This window comes from Tachypleus tridentatus, chromosome 7 (assembly GCF_004210375.1).
Source record: "Tachypleus tridentatus isolate NWPU-2018 chromosome 7, ASM421037v1, whole genome shotgun sequence".
Lineage (NCBI taxonomy): Eukaryota > Metazoa > Arthropoda > Merostomata > Xiphosura > Limulidae > Tachypleus > Tachypleus tridentatus.
In genome coordinates, this window is record NC_134831.1 from 74105380 (window position 1) to 74130318 (window position 24939).

A 24939-nucleotide genomic window follows, 5' to 3' on the forward strand; every position below is an offset into this window, starting at 1 on the left:
GATATAATTTATGGGTGCTCACAATTTTTCCAGTCTTTTCTGGGACTGTATCCACCTTGTTTTAGCACCAGATCAGTGATTACCACACTATGGTGCACTGATGGATATAACAATAAATATGTATGGATCCGAACTATTAACAACAGTGGCTGGGCATTTTCCCATTCTACTAACATAGCATATTTGTTGCAATTAATAGCCACAACACTTATTAATTCTGTAGCAATGCCTCAAAGGACTTCACAGTTCACTTGACTAAATTTATGTTCCATTTACAAATGAACAAAATTATAAAGAAAGTTAATTTAAATAACTGTTAATAAAGTTATCCATAGTTTAGTGAGAAATAATCTGCTGTGGCAGGCTGTAAAACAATTATGTATTTACCTTATATAGGTCGCTAAATGCACCTTGAATGTTGTCATTGCAAACATCATATTTCCCAAAGTTTACTTTTCTAGGAAAATATTGAAAATCTTTATGGCATTCAGTACCTTATGAAGAGTGATCCCTGTGTGGTAAAGATGTTATGAGCTGCACACCAAATGGATCAAATATTGGAATGATTAAAAACGAAAGGATGATAAAAGATAAAACATCATATTAATAGTAATGTTTTAAAAACTTGTTTTGTGCACAAAAAATAGCTCACTAACAGATATGAGGCTTAGGGACCAAGGAATGCAGTTTTAGTGTTCATCATTAAAATATCACAAACTATAGCCTATACAACAATATAGTTAAGTAGCCCAAGCTTTACATTATGTTCCATAGAATAGATTAACATTACAAGGAACCTGGTGTTTGACTACATCACATTAATATTTGTTATATCCAAAACTGGCACATAAGTGTTTGATCACACAAACATAATCATAATATTAGGTCAGAAAGTATTGCTAACAACACAGATAATATTAAATGCCAACTATTAAAAATTTATGCTGCACCACTGAACCAGTAATGCAAACTATTCGAATTACAACATCTCAGACTGAGTTCATTTTGCAGGAATGTTTTATTTTTATACAAATACAAGCACAAATATTTTGGTTGGTATCTCCAATGCTAACAAAGCTACGTAATGTAGGAACATCATAGTGTCAAAAATTTCTGTAATATACGTCACATATTTAGACAATTATTTTATCTATTTGGTTAAAGTTTTCATCATTACCGAATATGAATGAAGTGATTATAACTATGAAAGTACTTTAACAGAAATTTTGCACTTCAGTACAAGTTTTTGATTCTATGTTACTGTAAATTGTTTCTACGTCTTACTTTGTGAATTTACATTAAAAGATCTACTGGTCAACGTGTAAAACAAAATAATAAGTTTTAGTCCAGGAAATAATACCCTCAAACACAGATGGGCACAGAAATTAAGGAACGGTTTATTTCTTTAAAAAAACCTAGTTCAGTTAACCTTGTATCACTCTTTTCAAGGTCATTAGAAGTAACATATTCTTCATGTGATAGACTTTTGTTACACTACTAGCATACAATGTTTTATTTTTATAATGGCTAAAATAGCTGAATTGAGACATTATTTGAGTGTAGCATACAGATAAGTAAGTTTATACCTTATGTTGTTCAGCTAACACGCTAAGAAAGCCATATACCTGAGTTAGATCAAATATCGAAAAGTAGTCTATGTATCACATATAGCTTTGTTATCTGAAAGTAAATACAGATGACATAGCTTAATTACCAACTTCTCCATTTAATGGCAAGAAAATGTAATCTCTGTTAGTATAACAATAAAACCACCTCATTACACAGAGTAAGTGATGAAACTCAAATGAATAAACCATCATACTAATAACATGTTTATATTAACTGAACCACCTCATACACAGAGTAAGTGATGAAACTCAAATGAATAAACGATCATACTAATAACATGTTTATATTAACCGTAATATTGTTTTTTTATTCTAAATGCTGATGTATCATCAACTAAAGGTGAAAATTTCCACCAAAGAGTAACGACATCTAATCTCTAATAATTAGGCTAAATATAGGATATGTTTAAAGTTTCTGCTCTCCCCAGTTTTGAGAGGATTGAACTTTGCTGATATCTTAGATATTAATCTGAAATTTTGCACAACTGTTCTTCTTGTGTTATTCTAATTACCCATTGAGTAAGATAAGAAAATGAAGCAGTCTGGTAGCACTAGCTAAGTGGGCTTGGAATGTCCCTAATATCTGAATTAATATTACATCAAACAATAATTATTGTAGTTATATTAAATTAAACATAACCCATAACATTATGCCACAAATATTTATTACCAGTGTTGATTGCCATTATACAGGGTGTATGGAAAGTCACTGTGCACTTATATATTTATTAACAGACATGTTTCAATATAGAATACAGGAGGTAAATTTGAATGACAATTATAAACAATGCTGAAAGTGACTCCCGGCTTGGATCCTTCTTATTTTGTTTCTAAACACCACTATCAGTTGCTGGCTTGAAATAGACTGAATGAATGCTGATTAGAAAACTGCACAGTGACTTTCCAAACATCCTGTATATTAAAGCAATTACTATGTCACATGATACACTTTAATCACAGGTATTCACAGACATTTTTCCAGAAGAGAGGAAACAAAGAAATGTGAAGTGAATAAAAAAAAGAATAATGTTTCTCATCTTCTAGGGAGGTAAGTGCCTCCCTTGTCCATCTGTGAATGCCTATGGCTTTAACACTAGCACTAGATAATATTAAACAATTAATTAATATGTGGAAAACTTAATAATGTTAAATTAAGTGTGTGCTGAACACACCACAGAATGATACCTTACCTTTTTGTTGCTGTAAACCATGCAACACTAACTATAAGTTTAATAACCACATCGACAGGTATGATATCAGCAGTACCGCCAAGGTCGACACAGCATTGATCTTAACACACCCTTCCCTGTCTGTAGTTAGAAAACACAAAACAGATAATAAGAAGCTTAAACTTCTATAAAAGATAAAGTAATTTTAACTACTTGGTTAATATATTAACACTTTTCTGAGTTAAAGTTGATACATTACCATAAATTTGTTAAAATATATAAATACATTAAGACAAGATGATGGTACCAACCTTTACTGTAACTGAAGATCAGTACTACAAACCCAACTAATGTTTAATAAAGTGAGTAAGGCATTTTTAAATAATTACAACAAAGTGGTTCTTTAAACTACTTCTGTATCATTGCTTTAGGAAAAACATCATTACACTGTTGTTGTTTTTCCAAACAAAAGATGACTTCTGTATCTTTGATCAAAGGAAACATTATCACATCACCAACTACTACACCATTGTAAAATATATTAAATATATGTTAACACAAAATAAAAATCCTTATCACTACATTTATTGCATGCATAAGAATTTAGATGTTGTTTAAAATTTGGTATGTTTAATAGAACTCGATACTAAGTTTCCATTGCTGGTCTACAACCATTTATAATTTTTTCACTTTTAGAAACCAAAATGTAGTCTTAGAATGAATGTAGTCAGAGAAAAATGAAAAACAATGGTGTAGTTATTACATGGCTTAAGTTAAACGTAATGTTGATACATTAACTATCAACAGTATACTAATGTAATTAACTGGAAGAAACAAAGTTTTACACATACAATTTACAATTTTTAATGAAAATTACAATCTGCAACTTTAAGAGATACTTCATATATTAATATTATTTACTCACTGCTACAATAAGACCTGTAGGTCCATTGAAATTATCAATCCAGCCCTGAAAGACAAAAAATTTGAGGGATTTATTACATAGTTTTCACATTTTTTCAAAATAACCTACATAAAAACACTGGTAGGTTTTTGAAACAATAACACCAGTTAAGCAACAGATAATGCAAGTCAAAATAATGTAAATGCATAAAAATGTCTGTTCTCATACATAAACACCATGTGCCTGCTTCTACAGATATGCACTGTCCGTATACAATCTTCCATAAATGCATGTGATTAGAAAAACAACATTTACCTATGAGAATATTTACATGATGTTGTCTTTCCACAATGACATGATTTTAGTAATGACCTTTGTAAAGATTTTATTCTGTTGCTTATTTGTGTGTTAACACCATGTAAAAGTACAGAAAACTTTTTAAAAAAAATTGTATTTGAAAAATACAAAACAATATCATTACAAAGGATGTGAAATATCAGTAGGATGCTCAGCCCTTAACTTAAAAATAATATCATTGCTCTTCCTTGTAATATGAGGGCATGTTGTAAGAGCATTCTTTCTTAATGCAAACTAGTCAGTCAGTCAATCTGGTTTAAATCATCAAGACAGGACATAAGTACTAACTGGAAGAGGTTCTTTCCATGCGGCTGCAACTATAGATGGTCGAACAATAGCCACAGGTAAACTTCCACACTCCTCCACCAGAAGATTTTCAGCAAGAGCTTTGGTGTAAGTGTACGTATTAGGGCGGTCTCCCAAAAGTTTAGGAGTGACTGATGAGTGACTGATGCTATCATATCTTCATCCATCCATCTAACACAAATTACAAGCAATTAGTTCTAAATAATCCATAATTTTGGTCTCAAAACAAAATTTCCTTTCCTTATACACCCTTTCAGCTGGAAATTAAGAACCATTACATACCTCTTTGATAATATATATTACTAGAATATAGACAGTTAACTATGAAACAATCAAAATAGCAAATTATCAACTTACAAATTCATAAAATTATGATTTAAAAATAAAGACATTAAATTATTTTTCCTTAAGTTATACCATCATAAGTATATAGAAAAGCTACTTTTAAGATCTCATGTTATTTAGATGTACATCAGTAAGTTCTAATTCTTTAATCTAGTCCAGTAAAGATACATTACAACTGAATAAAAAATAAGATGTATAATTATGAAACTTGGCTTCAAAACAAATTAATACCTCATAATATGTCCATCATAAATTATCTTCACTGCTATAATTTTATAATTACAGCTTTTCAACATACAATCTATAATACATTAAAAAAACCTACAATAAAAGAATTTAGAACAATAAAGTGTATTAACCCTTCAAAAGAATGCTTGGTTATCTTGGATGCATAGTTATTTCATGATACTAGCTTAACCAGATTACCGATATTGTTCATAACTTCAATAGCTGGGTTTTATTGCATCCGTGATGTGAGATATTTTTATTTCAGTAAACAACCAGTAATTGTTAGAAAGTCTCTAAACACTGTTTCAGAAAGTTTAAACTCAAATAAAATAGAAATTGCCATCATCCACGTTTGAACCATGTAAAATATAAGCTGTCTACACTGTCTGTTTTCAAATTATGAGAGAAAAATGTTCTATTGACCATACATAAGAGATCAGTGTCAAAGTGTACATGTCTCATGACCTTTTACATCTATCGTTCAACACAGTATCAAGTATTTGATGTCAGAGATATCAACTATTTATTTTACTTTTGTTGGTGATCTAGCAACACTTTATGGTAGAAAAGAGAAGTACTCTGTATAATATACAGAGGTCATGAAAAACCCTGTAAACATGGAGTTCAGAGGTTTTTTTAAATACAGAGTGTAACTGTAGAATGGGTAGATGCATTTTTATGGTTTACATGAACATCACAACTTGTCAGAGTCATTCAGAAGTTGACGATTCACAGATATACTTTGTGGAAACATATGTTTGTAATATATTTGTTTGTTTGTTCTTTGTTCACAACAGACTTGTAAATTACAGGACTGGTTCAATGGACCAACCATGTACACATTCAGTTAACTTAAACAAATGAGTATTCCTTTAACAAAGTTGATTGGAAAACAGAAGTTTCTGTAACTCTAAATCTTGCAGAATTCCAATAATATTACTCACTCTAAAGCATCAATAACTTTCTGAGGGTTTGCTGGAGGTGGGTAAACTACTTCATCTATTTCATTTCTGTCACAGTTACAATAGGCTGTAGAAACATGAATCAGTGCCTGAAACATATTTTAATCTCAGTAATTAAAGTAGGTTCATGAATTAGAAATTTCAATAGTGTGAAAAACGTAAGATACATGTAATAACAACAATAATTCCGAATGAAATTAACATCTCTGGGAATAAATTTGAATAAACGTATTTGTAATTAATAGCACAATTGACATTTAACAAACGAAAAAAAACATCAACTTATAAGTTGAAATAATATAACAGCATAAGTCAGATGATCCCTTCATGTCTGTAGGTTATTTTAAAAAAATTAATTTTATCCATTTTGTTTTGTTATTTCACAAGCAATAAAACTGCATAGTTATAATCCAAAAGACAAAACTTATTCACACACACACACAAATAAACTTGGTGCTGTTATTTCATTTACAGATACATACAACAATACACATACTTTTGGATCAGAGATTCATTTAAATTAAGTTCAATTTGATTTAAAATTAATCACATTTGCACAATAAATTTTACAAACTCAAATATAGTGGATGCATCCTAAATAAATAAGAAAAACTTATTGAAAACTTACAACCAGTTGAGGCATCTTGTGACAAAGTTCTACAAGTCTTCGTGTGCCTAAAATGTTCATTTCAACAGAGCATCTGAAAAACAACAGTTATAAATAAAAGTTGATTTCCATTTTGTAAAGCATGACAGTTTAAGTTTTTATCTCAAGAGATATAAATCGCTAATATATTAATTAAATAACTGGTTAAAAAAATTAGTGTAAAAGATTGATTAATCTAATAAAATTAATCAGGAAAAATACAACCATAATAACTACACACACCAAAACACAACATGAGTTATTAGACAAATTTGGCACGATATATTACAACCACACATTTCAAAATAACTGAAATAATAAATGCACAACTTTTATCCTATTTCTCATTCTTTTTAAAAGAAATATTTTGTCAGTACTGAAAAACTAGATTTTACTCTTTTGTTACACATCAATAGTTACATCAATCAGTAACCTAGTTTGACCCCTAATGGACAAATACATTAGTTTTGTGAATTAATCTACAATTTTTCTCCAGAACTATAGCATCAAATGTAGTTAGGTGCTTGATATCCTTAAAGTAATATTTACTGATATCATATAACTGGTATGCAAGTCATTTTGTTCACAAGTTTAATTCTAAATATTAACAGTATCAATAATTTATAATTAAATTTCCAAACTTTAAAAGCCCAGATAAAGAAGCACTTAATGTACCTTCCATGCCACTAAAACAAATAAATCATCAGTCTCTAGGTTATTAGTTTCCTTATGGTCAATATGTAGATATTAAACAGATTTTGATTCGATTTTCAAGTTTGTCAGATATCTATCTAACAGAATAGCTTTCAAAGACATAGAAATTAAAACTGTACATAAGGTAAGCCAATACAGTTTGATAATTAGAATTTTTTTAAATCCATGATGTACAAAAAAAGATTAGCTATTAATATTCAGAACTATGGTTCAATATTCTGACACAAGTTTACTTACTTAAGAGGTTCATCAAACTTAACAGTGGCTGCTGAATGAAAAACTACAGAAACATCACCTGCAAGGAGTGTCACGTCTGAAGAACATATACCAAGACCAGGAAGAGTTATGTCTCCATGGATAGGAACCAGCTTCAACAGCTGGTGTGGTTGGTTTTCTCTTATATCATCAAAAATCTACAAAGTTAAACCGTACATCGAGATACGTGAAAAACATCTGTTGAGTAAAACTTCATCACAATATCAAAAAACAATATTTCTTAGAAGATATGTACCTTTTACTATAAAAACATATATGTTAATACATTACACTTAGTTTCAAAAAGTTCAACTTTTACAAGAAAAAAAGGTCAACCGTTATTTTCCGATTGTCTACGCCATTTTGGAGATTTCTTCTTTTGGAAAATAAAACCATCATTATTATTTGCTTATACTTTGTATTTACGCTACAGCTAGGAACAACAGTTGGAACTTTTCTCAAAATATAAATAAAAATGGAATGCTTATGAAGGTTAGAATTCTAATTGCTTTTTTAAATAAATAAAGTTAACATTGTTATAAGTTTTCTAGTTTTAAAAAGTGTTTCTATAACTTTTATGACTAAATAATTTAATATTTAGTTCACAGTCACAGTAGCAAGGATGATCTGACTTTCCCTACTACAACTCAAGTGACATATGCAGTGGAAAACAATACATTAAAAACTAATAATTCAAAGCACCAGTTACCAAGAGAATTAAAATGTACTAAAAAAAGAAGACTGATAGCAGTGTTCCCTTTAAGCTGTACAGTCACACAACAACCAATCAAGTGAAATGAATTGTTTACATTTAAATAAGGTAAGGGTTGTCTCGTTTGCTGAAGCTATTAACTTATCTGTAAGGAAGGTTTTAAACGAGGACTAGGCAGTGATGAGGGCTATGAAAAACTAAATGTAAAAAGAAAAAAGGCAGAATATTTAGCACAGGATATTAACATAGAACTAGCTATATGAATAGGATTAATTGTTACTATTGTAATGGTAAAAGTATAAGAAGTAAAATAAATGACTTTAGAGTGCTGATAGGAATGGAGGATTTTGATGTAATGGGAAGAACTGAAACATGGTTAAACAGATGATTCTGATGACAAGAAATATTTTTGAAACACATGGTTACAGGTTATTTAATAAGGACAGAGTACTAGAGGAGGAAGGAGTTGCTTTACATGTAAAATGTGAATTACATCCTAATGAAGTTGAGGATGTCATAGATAACATCAAGGAGATTGAATCCATTTGGGTTTATAGTAGTAGATATAAAGGAAAAAGGCTCTTAGTGGGAAGTTGTTACAGACTACCAGATGACACTGCTGAAAATAGAGAACCTTGCAATTATATTGAGATTTCAGCTGTTAATGAAGCCATAAGTATGGGTGGCTTTAATAATAGACATAGATTGAAGGTGAAAGCTTTTTGTAAACTGTTCAGTGAGGCTTTCTTCACCAATTAGACAAGGAACCTGCTAAAAACAATGTTATTTTAAATTTATTGTTAACTTCCAATAAAGATATAATTAAGAGGGCAAAAATAAGAGAACATCTGGGTTCAAGTGATCATTGCTTCATTAGATTTGATGTTTTACTGCATATGGAGATAAGAAATAATGATATTTTGGTTACAAATTACAAAACAAATTTTAAAAGGATGCAATAATAATTATCTGTTGTGAATTTGCCAGTTGAGTTATTTGGAGACACTGATCAGATGTGGAATATTTTTGAATATTCAGGGTAAACACATTCCTTATAGAAAGAAAACAGTTGGTGCAAGTAAAAATAAAGACTTACAAAAAGTTTAAGAAAAAATTTTAAAAAGAAAGTATAATAAATTCAAGAAACTTAAACTGACTGGTATGACAGGAGATTTAGAAAGTTGGTGAAACAGAAAATTAGGACACCAAATTTAGAATTTTGCTGAATAATCGACATGGTTTCATTAAATGAAAATTCTTCCTTAAAAACCTCTTTTACATTCTTTGAAAAGGTTACTGCTTTTTTATGCAAGGGTGTGTCTAGATTTTCAGAAAACCTTTGACAAATTTCTACATAAAGGACTTGTAAAAATAATTATCTGTAGTTATGGGAGATAAGTTAGCAAACTAGATAGAAAAGTGGATGGATGGAAGAATGTATTAATGTTACAAGTGGAGCAGCTCAGAACTAAGTCATAGGGCCTCAGCTCTTTTTTATTTACATTAATGACATAGATAAGGGAATAGTTAATAAATTACTATAAATCTGAAGATATTATGGTCCTGGTTGTTGCTAGCTGTAAAAAGGTTGATGCTGATTTCCAACAAAATGTAAATAATTTCGTTAGTTGAGCAAGTAAATGGGTTTTAATTATAATAAATGCAAGATATGCATGTGGGTTACATAATTTGAATTATAAATATAATTTGGATGGGAATGACCTTAACAGTGTCATGAAAGAAAAGGATCTTGGTGCAATGGTTTTCAGTCTCCAAAGCCATTCAAGCAGTGCACTGTTGCTGGAGGTAGGGCAGATATGATTTTAAGTTGTATATACAGAAATATTAAGTACAAGTCTAGAGATATTATAATTTCATTGTACAGCTCACTGATTAGGTTACATTTGGAAGATTGTGTTCAGCCTTGGGCTCCTTATCTTGGAAAAGACACTTAAGTATTAAAAAGGTTTCCAAGAAAGGGTTACTAGAATGGTGCTTGGGATGAAGGGGTTGTCATACGAGGAGAAAGTGAAATATCTCAAACTGTTTTCTCTTAAAAAAGAAGAATTAGAGGGGACCTGATTAAGGTGTTTAAGATTGTAAATGTAATTGATAGTGTTGATGCACCATCTTTTTCCTCACTTAATAGTGGAAATAGTAGTACTTGAGGACAAAAATATAAATTTTGGCAGGGTAGGAATCTTTAACCAAGACAGTTCCATTTTCTAACAGGGTGGTTGTCCTTTGGAATGGGTTGCCTCTGGATGTTGTATAGGCAGTAAACTTAAACGACTTTAAGAAAAAGCTTGATAAGTATGTGAATGATAAAGGCTGGCCTTAAGATTTTTTTAAAAATTATTTTAATTAAGTTTAGAGGATGGAATAGTTGTAATAGACCAATAGGTTCCATGTTGTCCCAAAACATTATGTTACTATTCCAGCTGAGCACATCCTCAGTAATGGTGAGAAGTTTCAACACACTGATGGCCTTAATGTCCCTGGCAATGGTTAGGCTTAAAGCCCAAATAACCAACAGGTAGCATTGCAAAATGGCCTAATGATCCAATGAAGTCAATGGTCAAAAAATATCCCCCTCTGTACATTCCCTTGATACTGATGCACATAAAAAATTCGTTCCACACATAAGTAGAAACTAGTCACTTGGTTTATTTAACAATGGACAAGAATGTCATTTTTTTGTGATGGGAATTTCTGGGGAATTTTAATTATGACTGTGTTAATTTTCAAACAACATTGCAAAAATAAAATAATACATTTTATTGTAGAGTGACATCTGGGGGTCATAATGGGTGCTCCTGTGATGCACATTGCCTAGCTCTGTTTGGTCAAATAAACCTTGGGAGCCCCACTTTTAATTTGTCTCCTACACCTCTGTTGTTTAAACTTTCATGATAATTATGCAGAACAGTGGCAAACCTAAGCAGCAGATATTCATTTTGTCACAGTTGTGGTGTTTAATTACACATATAAAGCCACAACAAAGTATTAAAATTATTGCAATATGAAGTATTTTTTCTTTCCAAATTGACAATTAAAAGTTAAAAGGTTACTTAATTTATTCTCTGTGATACAGAACAGAAATATTTTTTCCCCAGATGATTTTTTTTTCTCTAAACGTCTGTTAATTAAATAATTTGAAACTAAAATACTCAACGTACTTTGGCATTAAGTAGTTCTTCCAGCCGTTCTCGTGGGTTTCGTCCTCCTTTGGATCGCAACAAAACATAAATAGTTTTTATTCCACCACAACATCGAAGTAATTTTTCCACCAATACCTAGAGAGAAAAAAAAAAGATACACACAGCAAAAGGAATACTTCTGTACTATCAAACAAGGTAATAAAAAATACAATTATTAGAATGTTTAGTGCTTATCAGACAAAGAATAATTATAAAAAAACAATAAATATAGAAAGTATATAATTTGACCAACTATTATACATATTTCATCCACCCAACCTGCCAATAAAACGTTTACTTCATTTGCAAAATAAACAAGTTTTGAAGCAAAAAATCTCAATTTTTAACCCTACTACTCAATGCATTACAAATGGTGATTTAATTAACCAATAAACCTTGTCAATATCATAACACTGTAATTTATATGTCTCAAGGAAACCTGTCATTTGATTGAAACTTAAACAGGTATTCTTGGTTGAAACAAGGAAGTTAAGCATTTAAAACATTCTTTTCAAACAAGTAGGCCTATTTCCCAATACTTTTTAAACAAACATACAAACTACTATTTCATGCTGAATATTTCAAACTTAACTTTACAATAACACTTTTATACGGATTTAATATTTCACATGCTTCTGTCCCATGACAACTAAGATAGGTCGTAATATGAACCACAAGGAAGCAATATTCGGGTTGTAATGATGCAGATAATGATAGCAATAACAAATAAGTGCATTAAACTATTTGCTGGAATTAGGTGAAGGTAGGTGTTAAAAAAAAAGTTACAAGCTAGCCTATGGTCAGGTTTGTGTGGTATTTACAAAAAGAAAACCATAAACATATTTATAAAATATCACAATTTTGGCAAATATGTTCATAAAAATGTTATCGTCATCTATCAGGAAAATATGAACGAATTGGGCAGATAAAGTATCTTTAACGTTAGTTTTATTAAAACAAATATGGCACAACATTCTATCACAATGTAGTTCCCACAAAGGTAACTGATAATTCATGAAACAGTTGTTAGTTGTTGTATAAAATAATTTTACCCAAATGTGGTTTCAGAAAATTGTTTCTAAAGTTTGGTAGTGTCAACATTCAAGTAAAAAATTTTGAAAAAAGTCTTGAATATGTATATTTTTTCAATTTCACTTTTGAAATAAACACATAAATAATTAAAATTCATATTCACATAATTCAAAATTTTATCTTAATTATTTACTTGTTGTTAAACACTACAAGTGCTGAACACTTACACGTATTTACTTGTGAAAGCACCATTTTTTAAATTGTTATTCAACTTCTACCTTGTAAAAGAAGTGTTGTTTGAAAACTTAGCTCAAGTTTAACTTATGCAGTTAATATTTCACCTTCATCTACTACTTCGCAGTTTATGGATATTGGGGCCCGTCATGGCCAGGTGGTTAATGCACTCGACTCATAATCCGAGAGCCGTGGGTTCGAATCCCCATTACACCAAATATGTTTGCTCTTTTGGCCGTAGGAGTGTTATAATGTGACGTTCAATCACACTATTCGCTGGGGGTGGGTAGTGATGACTAACTGCCTTCCATCTAATCTTACATTGCTAAATTAGGGACGGCTAGCGCAGATGGTCCTCGTGTTGCTTTGTGTGAAATCCAAAAAACAAACAAACTATCGGCTCGATATAGATGATTGTTAACTTCATGTTTGTCATGTCACATGTGAATACTAGAGCAGATACGATACGTATCTAAATGCAGAAGATTTACCAATTATTTGTTACAAAATTTAACAGTCCTAGCAATAAACTTGGACAGATTTATAATGCTAAGAGCTTTAAGTTATTTAAAGCACCATGCAACTGTAGATTCCTGTTACAATTTGAAGTAACTCGAAGGGAAAAAATGATACATTTGATTTATTCTGTATTTTTCATATGGTCACGAGGTTGGTCAAACTTGCCAAATTTGTTGTATATAGATAAATTGTATCGTATCGCTGTATTGCAATATCTCTGGCGAATACTATAATTATTTATTTATTGTGCTTATATACCTTTCACGCACAGCACATCAAAAGAAACGTTTCCGTGAAAATGACTGTCAAAGAGAAACTTTAAAAGCAATTAACTATTAATCCTAAAATCGGAATTTCATTCGTGCAGACAATAGTGGCAGTTTTTATCATCATAATATCTGGCAAGCTGTATTTAAAAAAAGCTAAATTTGCGTTTTTTTTAGCAACAAGATTGTATTAACAGATTACGTGCTTTGGTACTGATCAGATCAGATCTTGCACTGGTATAGCGAATTTTCTCTTGTTCAAAGTCGTCACGTAAACACGGCAATTTCTTTACAATCGACATACGACTTAAGAGTTTTAAAAACTAGAGGACACTGTAATAATAATTTTTCTGTTTTAGGGACTAATTATTTTACCCAGTCACCCATACACTCTCTAGCATATTTTTTGTCCATGTATTTAAATTTGTTTGTTTTAAATTTCGCGCAAAGCTACTCAAGGGCTATCTACACAAGCTGTCCCTAATTTAGCAGTGTAAAGACTAGAGGGAAGGCAGCTAGTCATCACCTCCCACCGCCAACTCTTGGACTACTCTTTTACTAACGAATAGTGGGATTGAACGTACATTATAACGCCCCACGGCTGAAAGAGCAAGCATGTTTGGTGCGATAGGGATTCGAACCCGCGACCCTCAGATTAAGAGTCGAGTGTCTTAACCATCTGGCCATGCCGGGCAAAGCGACATTGTGAAAACAGAAAGTTACGGCATTTCGTTACTTTCACTTACGAGTTTAATTTATCTTTAATAAAAACTTAACTCTTACTTCAGCACTATAGATGTAAACCTTTCCACTTTTATTTTAATCACAATGTGTTGAAGAAACTATGCCACACACGTGTTAACGTCTAAAAACCTGTAATTTAGTTACTTAATTATTTCCCTATTGGCAAATCAATTAAACAGATAGTCAGGCTCGATTTCACGATTTAAATAAGTCCTATTTCACGTTTTCTCCTTTTAATTGTCCGTTCTCATTTTGGTTCAACTCAATCGCTAGTACAGGCGGAAGAAGTTCCTAGATTTCGGCACTTTTTCTGCTATATAAAAATCCTTTAAGCAAGGAATTCCCACAACCAGATCAGGTATAGCGTATGTGTATGACACATCGTCTTCAACATCATTATCACGTCAAGTTAGGTAGGTTTCGTTTCGTTTGAATTTCGCGCAAAGCTACACGAAGACTATCTGCGCTAGCCGTCTCTAATTTGGCAGTGTAAGGCTACAGGAAAGGCAACTAGTCATCACCACCCACCGCCAACTCTTGGGCCACTCTTTTATCAACAAACAGAGTGATTCACAGTCATATTATAACGCCCCCACGCAGGGGCGTAGATCCTGGGGGGATGGGGGTATACATCCCCCTTCATTTTAGGTGGGGGATATGGTGCATACAATCATCCCCCCTACAGTTTGGTCTGTTGAATTGTTTTATTGCATCACAGGCCTACAAATTGTGTGTTTGTTCTTGTACATTTCGGCTACTGAAAAAGCCTACATCTAGGCCTAATTATATAATTCGATTGGTAAGAACACGAGAATCACATCTTTAATATAGGCGTGCTTCTAAGCTTTTCGATCGAAGCGATAGTTTGTATCAGTTAGTAGGCCTAAGTATACATGCAAGTATTGTGGCAACAAGATTACTCTGTGACTGCATGTTTACAGCTTTCAGGTTTACGTAATTAGAGATTACCAATTTGCAAATTGAACAGTCCACATAAGTGGTTGCAAAAATCATCCCCTCCATCGGGTGTAAAAAATCTACGCCCCTGCCCCCACGGCTGAAAGGGCAAACATGTTTGGTGTGACAGGGATTCGAACCGGCGACCCTCGGATTACGAGTCGAGTACCTTAATCATCTGGCCATGCCGAGCCAGCTAGATAGGATCCGAATAGAAAAACTGGGAACACTCCAGCGATCGAAGGCATTATTAACGCCTGTGAAAATTAAGTAAAAAATAATTGCAAAGTTATATTTCGGGATTATAAGTAAAAAAAAAAAAAAAAAACCTCCGTTAAAAGATGCTAAAGATACCATTTATCAGTAGGGAAAAGGGCGACTTTTCCTCAGAAGACGAACAGGGGTTTATATAATTCACATGGTCATTGTCTGTTTTAATATTTTATCCAAAGGTACCAATATATAGCATGTTCCTGAGAAACGAAATTTTATTTATATATTCAGGGTATTGACAAAAATGTGGCCTGCCTCCTTTGAAAATGTTGTTAATTTGTTAATTAACAAATGTTAATTATTTGTTAATAATTCTTTTATTATATAATAGAAAAATCTGTAAAACTATATGTTGTTGTTTTTTTAAACGCACTCGACGAGATCTGTTTAAATACGATCTTAAATCCTAATTTTAACACTGGCTTTTGTAAAACCAGAACTTTTCATGATCTTAGTTACATTTTCTCATAACAAATGTTGTGTACGTGCTGTCTATCTTCTTATTCCAGTTGGTCACAAAATAATCAAATTGGCTTTTTTTTTTCCTTTCCAGTTGTTTTCTGTCATTTTTATAGGTTTTTATGTAACTTCTTAAGTATCATAAGGGGCCCGACATGGCCAAGTGTGTTAAGGCGTTCGATTCGTAATCCGAGGGTCGCGGGTTCGATTCCCAGTCGCACCAAATATGCTCGCCCTTTCAGCCGTGGGAGCGTTATAATGTGACGGTCAATCCCGCTATTCGTTGGTAAAAGAGTAGCCCAAGAGTTGGCGGTGGGTGGTGATGACTAGCTATCTTATACCGCTAAATTAGGGACGGCTAGCACAGATAGCCTTCGAATAGCTTTGTGCGAAATTCCAAAACAAACAAACCTTCGTGATGGACGTTACCTATGCAAAGGCCACGATAATTAATTTTAAAAAATCACGTATTTTGAAACATTCTTAAAAAGAGTTTATCGGAAACGCTAATGAGCAGTTTCGCTGTAAAGCTCAATTAAAAATATGATTTATATTATAAGAGTTAAAATCAAACTGTTAAAATTAATTAATTTCAATTACTATACATGACCTATGCGTGAAAGTGAAAACATACACCTCACACCGTAATCCTTATTCTCACTACGATTAGAAAGTTTCATTGCAATGTCTCTTCAGTTTCTCTTGTAAAATTAAATGTTTATCTTTCCAAATACCAAAAACTCAGGCCTTCTCTTCATTCTTGAAAGCATTACTACAACTCTTACAAAGACACATGTCCTTCAATCAACACCAATACATCTTCACCCTCTAAAACAGGGGTCGGCAACCTCCTTCCGCACAGGGGCCAGAGGCTATGTCTGTGAGCGGATGGAGGGCCACATAAAGTTACATAGTTGAATTCTTTTTTAGGACCACCACGGGCCGGGTGGATGTAATATTTCGTTTAGGGACTGAGGGCTAGATCCAGCCCACTGGGTGTTAGTTGCCGATCCCTGCTCTAAAACAACCATACTGGTTTGTTTTGAATTAATAAAGACATGCATTAGATTAATACAGGCTATTTCGTATTATTTTATCTTGTGTTAAATTTATTATCATAATAAGTTATCTTCTTTTCTAAACACATACCTATATAACAGTCCTTTTGAATACGCTAGTTTAAAATATCATGTGCAAGTTTTATTGGTTTGTTTGAATATCGCGCAAAGCTACACGAGAGCTATCTGCCATAGCTGTCCCTAATTTAGCAGTGTAAGACTAGAGGACAGGCAGATAGTCATCACCACCCACCACCAACTCTTTTACCAACAAATAGTGGGATTGACCGTCACATTATAACGCCCCAACGGCTGAAATGGCGAGCATGTTTGGTGCGACGGGGATTCGAACTTGCGACCCTCAGATTACGAGTTGAGCGTTTTAACCAACTGGCCATGAGCTACTTACTCGTAAAGCAAAACATCACTAAGCCACTCTAATCAAACCTGTTTTTGCAAATTTTCACAAACTGTATGGATCTTGACACTTTTTTATGAAAAGCATATAGAGGAAAGTTTAGTTTATAAAAACAGATGACAGCTAAGTCAACATAGACTTAAAAAGAAAGTTAAGTTTCTGTTACAAAAATTAGGCTTTATCGATAATTTACTGACATAAAGTTGAAGATTCTCTGATTACTATTATACACAAGACACTGTTATTAGGCCTATTATATTTTTAAACACTAAATTTTTAATTTAGTCCCACAGGACTCGTTAACACGTGACTAAACTGCTAGGTTTTTGATACTCACTTAAATGTGTAATCCAAAATTACAAGTTATTTACATCTCAATCAATGCTTTTTGGAGCAAAGCCACACTGGGCTAAACGCTGTGCCAACCTCAAGGAATCGATGTATCTTACTCAGTTTTTATAACTTCTACATTCTTTTGATTAAGTCCAACACATATTAAAACTTTGATATCATGAGCATATTACGTTCATCTTGTTAAATTTAACTTATCCCATTACGTGGATCCTTGAATTAGGTGCGTCTTAAACTATTAGCACGTTCATGTCACTTATGTATCTGAAAACTAAATGTGTTACTGTACTTAACTCTACTATATAACATTAACCCAGAAAACAGTTTGTTAGGGTAGAGAACAAAGGGTGAAAGTAAACAGCCCTACTTGGTGTTCTGATATGCAAGCGTTCCTGCCACCATAAACCATGAAAACTGACAGGTATTTCGGTTTGAATATCTCTGGCCCCTTTGCTTGGAAACAGAGATAACCGGGCACCACCCCCTCAGTTGTTATATATATATATATATACAAAAGTCGAGTGTACCGGTTAAGGAAGCAGAAAGTATAGAAACAATAACTGCATATACCGTTCTCTTTCTTTTGTTATTTAACTTCTAACTACGTTCCATGCTTTGTAGAAGGTAGTTAATAATTTACTATCTTAACTGATTAAGTACTTGTGTCTTTATATTCAAAACCAAACATCTATTTAAAAAGATAAAATATGCTCTCTCATTGGGTATTATTTAAAAAAAAATGTCCGATATACATCGTTGGAGAGCTTACAATTACCATATCAAAAATAAGGTAACTGAACCAGCTAACACATGCACACACACTATATATATGTATACCAATTTTTCCAGACTTCATGTACACATTAAATATTTTGGATTAAATACAGAAAGTTAATCAAGGAAGTCAATAACTTCCTCTCGCCTCCGTTACTCACGTAAGTAGGTCAGTCAACAAGGTATCACGATCATTATCTAGGACGAAAGACTGGTGTTATAATACTTAGCGCAATTTGTAGAGAACGCGGTAATTATATTTTCTACTGGCAAGTCGAATGATGCCCTAGGGACATAAAATTCCTTTCTTTAGAATGTAAATGCCCGACAGTTATTTGGGTAACACTTTCACTTTGACAATAACGGCACTGTTGTTGTTAGTATTTAATCGTATGTCCTCTTAACTTGGGAAAAAATTATTTTAATTTAATAACTTCCAAGAGCTAAACAATAACACAGATAATTTGAACTTCAACTTTACTTTTACCATTACTGTTAAAATCTTTCACGTAGCTAAACATCACATCACATCTTCAACCAGTAAAGGCATCACACTTACACTAATCTCCTTTTACTTTAATTTTTGCGCGATTTAAATGAAGATTGTTTTAAAGCCTGTGAACTTGTGTCCAAATCTATTTCTCTTTGTTAGAATTAGTCGAAGTCAGAGAAAGTCAGTGAATCTGAGAATATCACACTATCACGAAGCCATAACGAAAAACCCAATGTTTTATGATACTTAACGAAGGTAATTAAAATTAAAATTATTCACCCTTGTGGTTTAAAGTTCACAACGAATTACTTCTTAAGACGTTTAAAAGCTACGCTCAAAGGGTTTGTTTGGTTGAGGCACAGAGTTGTGACTATCGCAGAAATATACCTCTGACATTTAGCTTTAGCCCTCATCCTTTCTATTTAACCGCCAAAGTGCGTGTTTGAGATGTCCAATAACACAGGAATAATACAAAATTACACCGTAAGCCACACAAACAATGCAACTCTTATAAAACAGTTTATCAATACATAGGTGTTTAACCATAGGTGTTTAGAGATAGAATTGCACGTTTTATCACAATAGCATTAATACAAAAATAAAAACTATATGACTTTACCTTTCCCATAAAACCCGTTGCTCCTGTGATAAGAACAGAGCGATCCTGATAAAACGCTGCAATAGGAGACGTGTCCTCTTCCGCCATTTTGAGATGCTGTTCCAGTCCCTGTCTCCTTTAAAAGACAAACACAGAAATATTAACACTTGTGTTACTGGCCATCTTTAGGTGAGAAAAAAATATTAACATGTAAATGTTAAAGAGTTATTCTTCAAGAAAGGTAAGGATTTTCATACTTAAAAGTTCCTGGTTACCTTAAAGAAACCCAAGCTTTCAGGTGTCTGCTACTGGATACCTTCACGGAACACAATAGTTATATGCATATATAACTGTTCATTTTAAACATGCAAAAGGCCTAATCATTAATCACGTATTATAATTTTATAGTCTAGAAATCAAAGCCTACGGCAAGCGTATTTGTTCAAAAGCGTAGAAAATGAGGTCGGCACCCTTAAGTGGGTCTTTTTTATACCCACAAAAGATGGTGCTCCTTGTGTCAGCACAATTAAGTTATCTATGTAACAAAAAAATATCTAAACACCCGATTACTAAGAATTAATTATTCAAAAGTTAAAACTTTAAAATGTTGATGATATAAAGCCAATAAAATTTCTTTTCTCACCTTAAGATATTATTGCTGATACAAGGTTATCAAATATTATTTGCCTTTATAATTTCATTACTGCGTTAACGATATAAAGCCAACATACTTCAATGTAGTCATCTTGAGAATTTATTACTGTGCTGATGATATAAAGCCAACATCATTTACTGTACTCACCTTGAGAATTTATTACTGTGTTGATGATATAAAACCAACATAATTATCTGTACTCACCTTCAGAATTTATCACTGTGTTGATGACATAAAGCTAATATAATATACTGTACTCACTTTGAGAATTTATTACTGTGTTGTTCATATAAAGCCAATATAATTTACTGTACTCACCTTGAGAATTTATTACAGTGTTGATGATATAAAACCAACATAATTTACTGTACTCACCTTGAGAATTTATTATTGTGTTGATGATATAAAGCCAACATACTTTAATGTACTCACTTTGAGAATTTATTACTGTGTTGTTGATATAAAGCCAATATAATTTACTGTACTCACCTTGAGAATTTATTACTGTGTTGATGATATAAAACCAACATAATTTACTGACTTTGAGAATTTATTAGTGTGTTGTTGATATAAAGCCACTATAATGTAATGTTAAATGTACTAAATTTATCCTTAATAAAAACATATCTCCGACACCCTCAGCCAGATCTTGTCCGTATAATATTTTAATAAATTGCATTATGAACGCATTGCCATCAGATATATATGTATAAAACTGAGTAACTAAGGTCATAAAATCGTCAGATACACTATATTTTATGATAGATCACTGAATTTTCTATTTCAAACTTTTGAAATGAAGCTGATGTTTATCGTTACATGAAGTTTTATATATATATAATATATATATGTTATTATATATATTTTTGTGTTATAAAATAACCAGAAAAAATAGAATTTTCAGATTGACACAAATACATGCGAAAATAAGTTATTTTTATTTTTCCAAACTCCCAGTGACACATGCATGTCTAGGAACTTACAACGATAGAAACAGTTTCGATATCTGTTGTGGGCAGAGCACATATAGTCCTTTGTGTAACTTTGTGCTTAACTATAAACAAACATTTCTGCAATATTTTATGCACAAGCTAAAATTGCATGTATTTTGTATATTAAGTTTTGTTTTTAGAATTCTTACCTCACATCATAGAACAGGCCAGGCGCTCGACTCCTAATCTGAGGGTCGCGGGTTCGAATCCCTGTTACATCAACATGATCACCCTCTCAGCTGTGGGGAAGTTGTAATGTGACGGTCAATCCTACTCATCGCTGGTAAAAGAGTAGCTCAAGAGTTGGCGGTGAGTGATGATGACTAGCTGCCTTCCCTTTAGTCTTACACTACTAAATTAGAGATGGCTAGCGCAGATAGTCCCCGTGTAGCTTAGTGCGAAATTAAAACAGTCATAGATGCATGCAAATGAATATTTCGACTTATTTCTGTTTCTTTTCCTATTTTTGGCGCAAAATTTATCACATTATGTTCGTTTGACTTATACTTTCCAACAAATATCTATACAGCTCCTATCTGATTTGATTTTTTACCAAAAAACATTTGACAGTCTGCATTCATCGTAAATTTTCTTCGAAGACATTTCATGTTGTTTAAGTCTCAAATTAACCAAGAATTACTCATACATACTATCTATATCAATAAACTAGTTTTGTTTTTGAATACTGTGTAAAGATACACGAGGACTATCTGCACTAGCCGTCCCTAATTTAGCAGTATAAGACTAAAGGGAAGGCAGCTAGTCATCACTACCCACCGTCAACTCTTGGGCTACTCTTTTACCAACAAATACTGGGATTGACCGTTATATTATAACGCTCCCCAGGCTGAAAGGGCGTGCATGTTTGTCGTGATGTAGATTCGAGCCCGCGATCCTCAGATTACGAATCGAGTGCCTTAACCGGGCCTCAATATGACAGTACAGTCTGTTGTATGTCCACGTAACTACTTCGCATGGTGTGGATGTATCGTCACCAAAACTGGCATGGAGATTCATTAGACTCACGCAGAAGTGCACATACGTTATCAATCTTGTGGTCGGAAATGCATGAAAACTTAGGGTTTTCCATTTTGAAGTTTTTATTGGCATTTTTTGCGCGTGCATGTGTGCGCGCGCGTTTTTTTATTATTTTTTAATTATAATTACACATTAGGTTAATAACATTTTATGTCCTAGGATAAACTTTCATTAATCACGAATTTACATAACTTCCGTCCAGCGAATAAGTACTCCAGCTAGTAATTAATAAACAAAAGAAAAGACAATTAACTTGGATTAGGTACAGTACAATTAATAAAAAAAAAATTAAATTTTAAGCAGGATTTAAATGATATGTAGACTTCTTTCAAAACCTTCCAACATGTTTTTACAATCCACTTTTACAAATACTATATAGATTTACTACAAAATCATTCATTTTTTTTCTGATCTGGATTAAAAAAAAACAGTTATCAAGGAATATTTTCCGCGCTCTATATTATTAACTTTTATTTAAAGTTAAATTATCTGAGATTTTAATACAGAAAAAATAAGTCAAGTTGCAATATGTTTTTAAATAAACAGCGTCTTTAAGTAGCCTTTAGAAATATTTCAAACCCCTAAATAACTTCCGAGTTTTACAATATTCATTTGTCCACTATTTCCATGAACAACCTTCAACCAGTACAAAAAAGCACTGGCAGGTCAAGTCTTTGATGAAGAAATGTATTTTTTATCACGAGATGGCGCTTCAATATACGTGTACAAAAATTAAGGCAAGCACTGACCTCTTTTAGGTCGGTTCCCCATTCGTTACAACTTTCTGTTGTTACGTTTACTTTACGTTCTCATCAACATCCGTACTCTAGGCATAAAATATTCGCTATCACTTATCCTTCTAGAAGCAGATTACTTGCAAGGAAAATGCTGCACTAAACAAAACACAACGCTACAAAAATATTACTTTAATTTTCGATTCTTACAACTTTCAGCCTACTAACAATAAATCAGCAACACAAAAATTACATACAGTGGTGTTGTGTTGTTGTTGTTTTTTTACAGTATAAATATGTTATAGATAACTGAACAACATACTAGTTCGATCTGCCTATGTTCTTGCGTAATCTTATATAACATAACGTATTATCAAAAACCACCATGTACAGCTAGACTGGAACTGGGTTTACTACGCTGGAATAGAATGCTTCACACGTTTTGATTAAACTTCGAGTAATGGGTAGAACAAACTCTAACAATGAACATCGATAATGTTAAATGTCACATATATATGTATAAACATGTGAATAGGCTTGAACATCGATAATGTTAAATGTCACATATATATGTATACACATGTGAATAGGCACAAACTAAGCTTGCAAAGACACAAAAACTTTTTCTAATAATAACAGTATCTTCCATGTTGAATTACGTGACACCCGATATTTAAATAAAAACAAAGTAATGCTGCATCATCTACTTTGTAACCTGGAAATTCTATTCGTGTGCCGATATAAGGTCAATATAGCTCAGTGTAGTCACCTTGAGAATTTATTACTGTGTTGATGATATAAAACCAACATACTTTAATGTACTCACCTTGAGAATTTATTACTGTGTTGACGATATAAAGCCAACATACTTTAATGTACTAACCTTGAAAATTTATTATTGTGTTGACGGTATAAAGCCAACATACTTTAATGTACTCACCTTGAGAATTTATTATTGTTTTGACGGTATAAAGCCAACATACTTTAATGTACTAACCTTGAGAATTTATTACTGTGTTGATAATATAAAACCAACATACTTTAATGTACTCACCTTGAGAATTTATTACTGTGTTGACGATATAAAGCCAACATACTTTAATGTACTAACCTTGAGAATTTATTATTGTGTTGATGGTATAAAACCAGCATACTATAATGTACTCACCTTGAGAATTTATTATTGTTTTGACGGTATAAAGCCAACATACTTTAATGTACTAACCTTGAGAATTTATTATTGTTTTGACGGTATAAAGCCAACATACTTTAATGTACTAACCTTGAGAATTTATTACTGTGCTGATGATATAAAGCAAATAAAATCTGTTTTCTCACCTTAAGATATTATTGGTGATACAGGTTATAAACTACTATTTGCATTTACGATTTTATTATTGCGTTGATGATATAAAGCTTATGTAACTTACTTTACATACCTTGAGAATTTATTACTGTGCTGATGATATAAAGTCAACATACTTTAATGTACTAATCTTGAGAATTTATTACTGTGCTGATGATATAAAGCCAACATACTTTAATGTACTAATCTTGAGAATTTATTACTGTGCTGATGATATAAAGCAAATAAAATCTGTTTTCTCACCTTAAAATATTATTGGTGATACAGGTTATAAACTACTATTTGCATTTACGATATTATTATTGCGTTGATGATATAAAGCTTATGTAACTTACTTCACATACCTTGTGATTTTATTACTGTGTTGAAGATATAAAGCGTGTGTAGTTTACTCTACTATATGTTTTGTATAAGGGAAGCAATTCTGGGCTCCAAGTTGGAAGCACAGTCGACAATCCAAGCGTTGACCCCCCCTCCTTCTCTACGTCATCCTCGATTATCGAAGGGCTGCCGACGACACAAGTTTAAATAATTATATAAGCTATATAGAAA

The 24939-nt window shown here is 32.4% G+C and overlaps 1 pseudogene across 1 annotated transcript in view; it reads right to left on the bottom strand.

Moving 5' to 3' along the window:
* LOC143255979 (putative fatty acyl-CoA reductase CG5065) overlaps positions 1-24939 on the bottom strand; it is a 96229-nt pseudogene that overhangs the window by 15280 nt on the left and 56010 nt on the right. The window contains exons 3-10 of the transcript XR_013030948.1: positions 19624-19738; positions 11406-11522; positions 7497-7672; positions 6528-6600; positions 5882-5988; positions 4347-4535; positions 3723-3767; positions 2819-2938 (exon numbers count right to left, since the gene is read on the bottom strand). The product of XR_013030948.1 is annotated as a putative fatty acyl-CoA reductase CG5065 (transcript). The remainder of the gene's footprint in view (positions 1-2818; positions 2939-3722; positions 3768-4346; positions 4536-5881; positions 5989-6527; positions 6601-7496; positions 7673-11405; positions 11523-19623; positions 19739-24939) is intronic.